The sequence below is a fragment of the Coenobita brevimanus genome, chromosome 25 (assembly GCF_032717465.1).
Source record: "Coenobita brevimanus isolate Jiangsu-jjx chromosome 25, ASM3271746v2, whole genome shotgun sequence".
NCBI lineage: Eukaryota > Metazoa > Arthropoda > Malacostraca > Decapoda > Coenobitidae > Coenobita > Coenobita brevimanus.
The window spans coordinates 24,129,700-24,136,426 of NC_136978.1; positions in this window are offsets into that span (position 1 = coordinate 24,129,700).

A 6,727-nucleotide genomic window follows, 5' to 3' on the forward strand; every position below is an offset into this window, starting at 1 on the left:
TTACCCTCAACCCATCCTCCTAAAATTTGATCTATACTAGATTAAATGTGTATAAGTACATCTTGCTAGATCAGACTTTAACCTTGACCGTTGTAGGTACAATGTTGCTTAAAATCAGGAAAAAATGAGTTAATAAGACCACATACACACACACATGTAAGAAGACGTAGCTGAGGGGTGAAATTCTATAGAGATGGTTATCTGGTTGAATCTCGATGGGAGAGGCACTAGGAGAGAGTAATGGCGAGGCGTTGTAGGAGATGTAGTCCTTCTCTGTTCAGTTATTCTCTTCGTATTTAAGTGGGATGATGAAATAGGCAGATTTTGGTCGATGGCGTTTATTATTGAGGCAGTCATATGAATAAAAGTTGAGAACTTGGTGTAACCCATGTAGCCTATGGTTACTAGTTGTTTATGCTAGCTTCAGTCCTCCTACTTTACTCTCACTCTCCTACTCCCTATCGCTCTCCCCTGATCTAACTCTTGCTCTCTCCTGTCCTATTGTGTCTGACTAGCTTTCCTACATATTATATCGGACTTATATCTCCCTCCAGCTTCCGACTAAAGTGGGCGTCTGTGTGTGTACATTTGTGTGTGTGTGGGGGGGGGGTTATTTCTCCGGCACTTGATCAGGAGTGTTTGGCATTCTTGATTCTTCTAGGTAGGATGTATTCTCTAACACTTTCTGGAGAACTCAGACATAACTACCTGTTCTACATATTGTTATCTACTGTATGTCTATATAGCTGCATACCGTAGTTACACATAGTACTGTATTATAACATATTATGTCTATATATCGATCGGTCACGCCCACTGTCGTACGAACGACAGTAAATACTGTCATAATATATTAATGTATACATAAACACATTACAATAAACTTGTAAACTAATTAAGTGAAATACATAATATTGTAAAAGTAACATAAGTGTATGGATATTGCATAACAATTGAAGTTACATCGTGTCAATGCAATTGTAGTCACATCGTGTAAGTGCAACTGTTAGGCAAGTGTGATTCTAACATGACATTGTGTTAATGCAACTGTTACATAATTGTGTTGGCCATAAAATTGTAGTTACAAAAAAGTGGCAGTTGTATAGAATTGCAGTAATGCTATCGTTTGTACTTACCTAAATATAGGTATTAGAACACACTTCCAGTAATGCTAATGTTTCTATTTACATAACTGTAGCAATTGTAATATCATTGCAGTAATGCAAGCGTTTTCTCTTACATAACTGTAGCAGTTGTAACATAATTATAGTATGGAAAAGTTTGTAGTTAAATAATTGTAGCAGTTATAACATAACTGTAGAATGCTATCGTTTACATTTACATAATTGTAGGAACATTATCATAATTGCAGTAAAGCAAGCATTTGTACATGTATAGTTGAAACAATTGTAACATAACATCAGTAATGCAAGCATTTGTAGTTAATATTGCTACAAGTAACAAACTCTTGCACTACTGAAAGGAGGAGTAGACAGTAGCACCAGTCGAGCAGGGGAGTACTACCAAGGTTGCTGGAAAACTGATGACAGGGAGAGCTGGAGTTCCCGTTTCATCAGCCCTCGGGACAACTTCCTGACCATCTCCCTTTTCTGAATTTTTCCGTGTTTTAGTTACACAGAGAGTAGGCCAGCATGCTCTCCAGTACAAGTTTCTCCAACTGTCAGCATTAATCTACATGCACAGCACACACTACATTACCTTTTCCAATTTAAAAAAAAAAATGTGCGTACTATAACGATGTCTCGGAGTCCTTTGGGAGAGGCGGACCATAAATGCCCCCACCATCCGCCCCTCTCCCAGTGGTGACTCAACATGCCTGGAACCACTGTCGGACTCACTTCTTCATTTCTGAAACATTCGCCGTCTTTCCTCTAACTTTCTCTCTGTTGAACACCACTACTCCTCTAAACCTCATCTTCTCTTCTTAACAGAGACTCAGTTGTCTGAGTCAACTGACAGCAAATCCTTTTCTGCATCCTCCAGCTTTCTGTATACTCATCTTAAAGCCAAAGGTGGCTGTTGTGTAAATGTATGCAGCGACTTATCTTGCTCTCGTGTTCCTGAACTTGATTCTTCTGAATTCCCTACTCTCAGGCTTCGGCTCTTCTGTCATTCTCTGACTAAATATATCTGCAATGTTTTCTTATCTCCTATTTCTACTGAGTATCAAAAAATCTTGGACTATCTTACTGCACTTCAACAATGGAACACATTCTATCCATTTCTCATTTCTCTGAAATCTCCATTCTAGATTTCAATGTTCACCACCACCTTTGGCTCTCCTCTCGTTTAACTGATCCACCTGGTGAACAAGCCTACATCTTTTCCATCCTTAATAACCTACAGCAGTTTGTACCGCTGTAACTTGCAATACTTTGGTGATAGAAACTCCGTGTACAAACAGCTAGATAAGGAGTTTATTACAAGCTCACAGTAAAACAGTCTACCCTTCTCGGCTGCCCGATATCAACTGATGCAATAACGCCGTCTTCAGGCGTGGGAGAGCATGCTGACCTAGCAAATTTAGTGGGGGCATGTATGCATTGGGGGGGGGACATATATACATCGGGGGTAGACATATTGTGGAGGGGGTACACTACTCCCCCGGGTAGCTGAGACGGTGTCTCCTGACACCGGGAGTTAAATGGTGTTTGATTATAGGAGTAAGGCAGGACCGGGAGGTTTGTACAAGGGATAAGTATGATACAGGGGCAGTAGGGGAGACATGGCCATGTTGAGGGGAGGGAATTAGAACGATATATACAGATGAGATATACAAGGATTAATTGGGACAAATGCAGTAAGGGTCGAAGGTATATATGAACATAATGGGAAGTACACAATAATAGTTTGATACATGATAAACAAGGAGTAGATATGAGAGTTCTGTTGTTGTTCTTCCTTCATTTTTTTTTTTTTTTTGTGTTGTATTGTCTGTAGGATACACTGTCACTCAGTAATGCGTGAAAGAAATACCATCATTTTCTAGTAGGCTGCTGTTCACAGTTTGGTTAATTGTCAGATGGCATTGCTAGTCACTGAATGCGAGGGCACTAAGTACAGGGAGTTTCTACGTCGTGTGTAGGGCGTACTATGCCTGTAGCGACTCTGATTTCCTGGAGTCGACGTTCCATTTTTCTGACACAACAATGCACTGCACGGATGATGATTAGAAAACCTATGAAAGCGATAACCACAGGGGGAAACACAACTGTTGGATGAACCCATGAACGGCTGAAGGCCAGAGAAAATTGATCCATAATGAAATCACTGTCATTGAGGAAGGTGAGCATGCGCAAGTGAGGGGAGGTGATGGTAATGTTGGCAGATGGTAGGGTTGAAGGCATGTCGATTGGTTGAAAGATGTCATAGGAGTGTTTATGAACAGCTTGGTGATAGCGAGTGGCGTAAGTGATGACGGACTCTGATTTGACGGTACAATAGTCAGGGGCTTCGTAGAGACCACGAGCGGGGACGGAGCGAACGGAAGAACCAGGACACATGATTGTGACAGAGATGGGAACAGCAAAGAAGAAGTACTGGACATGGTTGAGGTGAGCATGGTGGACTGGGAGGTCAGGAGCTGGGACAAAAGAATAGGCCGAGTAGATGGAATGGTTGCGAACTAAAGCAGACACACAGGGTGTAGCACTGCTAGGGAAGATAGCGAAAAGGTGGGCAGCACAGAGACGAGAGGTCGGAGTAAGGGAGGAACATTGCTGGAGGTCTGTGGAAGAAAGGAAGGCAACGGAAAGATGATCATGGGAGAGGAGGAAATATTCTGAAGGAACAGATACCTGTAACAAGGAGTTGTTGAGGCAGAAAGGGAAGGGAATGATGTGGAAAAGGTTAAAGGTTATGGCAGAACGGAGAGGAATATGGACGATGACGTATGTAGTGAGAAGAGTGGCTTCGAGAACAGGATAATAATATTCAAGGGAGGAGTAAGGGAGGACTGGGGAGAGACCGAAGGTGGAGTGAGCCCATTCCAGGACAGAACGGAGAGCTGAGACAGGTACTAAGTCGGCAGTGACACGTCCATTGAGAGCATTGACCAGGATACGAACCAAGGTAGAGACCTGAGACAGGAGAGAGTCAATGGCTAGTTGGAGAATATCCATGTTGAGTTTGGGGTAGAAGAAGAAAATGTGTCAATGAGCTCAGTGAATCTGGTACTTATGTATTGCAATTGCCAGGAGAGTGGGAGGAAAAGGTTATAGAGATACTCATTCGGGTTGTGTGTCCCCATGAGGGCCGTGAGATGGTTCCTGATTCCGTGGAGCTGGTGCGCGTAGGCAGGTAGGGCAATGGCTACGTCAGCCAGGGGCGCAAGATCGTAGCGCAAGGAGACCTCGCCTCCTGAGCCGACCAAGGCCCCGAGACGTAGTCCACCATCGTCCTGACCTGACCCAGACCCCAGGAGGGTCAGCACTGCCAGCAGGGAGATCGCTAACATCGTACCTAGAAAATCAGGGTAGAGTTAATGGGGGAGGTCGCGAAGAGGTTGATGGGCAGAGCGCAGTTTGGACCGATATTGATTGATTGATGAATGAGCAGGTGGAGATGGAGAGGAAGGAGACTGAGGGATAGGTGGAGACAAGGTAGACTGAGGGATAGGTGGAGACAAGGTAGACTGAGGGATAGGTGGAGACAAGGTAGACTGAGGGATAGGTGGAGACAAGGTAGACTGAGGGATGGGAGGAGGGGAAGAGGGGGCAGGAGGTTGTGTAAGTGACTCTTCCAACACGAGGCCACGGGGTGCTCGCTTTAAGTCATCGATGTGGACCCATCTGGTGTCCCTAGTGGACAGGTCCTGGAGGTGAAATTTGTTGCCTTGTTGAGTGAGGACGCGGTAGGGCCCTGTAAATTTGTCATCCAACTTAGAGGAACGCGTATGGGAATGAGCAAAGACAAGATCGCCTACATTGATAGTGATAGGAGAGGCGGACTTATGTTGGAGCTGCAGCATGTCCTCCTGAGAGGAAGCCAAAGTGGATTGGACATACTGGTGGATTGTCTGGAAGTTGGCCAATTTTAGTTTAACATAATCATCCATGTTGTAGATGGGTTCTGGCTTTGAGGATAAGAGAGAGTATGGGAGGTCCTTGTCAAAACCAAAAAGGACGAAGAAGGGAGATTCAGCAATGGATGCATTGATGGAGCTATTGACGGAAGATGCCACTTGGGGAATCCAGTCATCCCAGGACGAACTATGGGAGCCTAGATGTCTGAGGCACTCTAAGATTTTACGGTTGTGGCGTTCTACAAGGCCATTGGAAGCCGGATCGTTAGGCACGACATTGCACTTACTGATATGAAAGTGGCGACAGATCTCATCGAGAAGGCTATTGTTGAACTATGTACCATTATCAGTAAGAATGGTATGAGGGGTACTGAACGGGGAAATTACGTGATCTACAAGGGCACGTGCAACGCTCTTCGCGGTCTTGTCGGAGAGGGGAACGAGGACACAGTAGCGGGAGAAGTGGTCGACCGCTACGAACAAGTACTCAGCGCCAGATTCTGTGAGAGGAAGTTTTAAGAGATCGATTGAGACAGTTTCCCATGGTCGTGATGGGATTGGGTATTGTAAGAGAGGTGCTGGTAAGCCGGTTGATCCTTTGTGGTGGTGGCAGGAGAGACAAGAGTCACAGTGGGCATTGATATCACGGGGCATGGTTGGCCAATAGTATTTGAGACGTGCTTGGCGCAAGCATTGGTCTTTACCTGGATGGGAAGCTTGAGAAGTATTATGAACAATATGAAGAATCTTTGGTATCAGGGCAGTGGGGACAACAAGTTGGCGTACTTCGCAATTGGACATATCTTTGCCTGTTAGCAGTGTTTTCCTGTAAGAGAGATCATTGTCTAGCATGAACTCATCTAGTGATATTGGCAGAGTAGGTAAGGTCGAGGCATCACCAGATTCTAGGAAATAAATGACTTTGGACCACATGGGGTCTTGGCGTTGAAAGTTTCGAACAACTTCTGACGTTAATGTAGTATTTTCAGCTACTTCAGGCTGCAGTGATGTTATAGCTGCTGCTACGTGACGTGAGAGTGCATCTGCGACTACATTCAACTTGCCTGGTACATATTGAAAAGTGGGATTAAAGTCCTGGATGATGACAGACCATCTAGATAACCTACCTGTTAGGTTGCGATTTTTGAACAAATCACATAGTGGAAGGTGGTCTGTTTGGATATGCACTGGATAACCATAGACGATATCTCTGAAATTTTTCAAGGACCAGATTACCGCTAGTGCTTCGAGATCTGTGACACTGTAGTTACGTTCAGCGGTTGTAAGGGTGCGACTAGCATAGGCTATTAGCGCTTCCTTGATGCTTCATCGAGTTGCATCAAAACGGCACCAAGTTCAGTGCCTGAGGCGTCTGTGCAGAGAAGGAAGGGTGTGGTATAATCAGGGAACGCTAGAATAGGGGCATTTACAAGAGCTGTCTTTAGCTTTTGGAAAGCCTGTGACTGGTCGTTAGTCCAAACAAAGGGCACATTCTGCTTGAGTAAGTGGGTCAGAGGAGCGGCAATCTTCGCGTAATCCCGGATAAAGCAACGATAATAGCCACTGAGGCCCAGGAAACTTCGTACAGCGTCGGTAGTGGTAGGTTCTGGGAAGTTAATGATCGCCTTAGTTTTATCCTCATTAGTATGAATGCCTTGTGCATCTATGACATGGCCTAGGAAT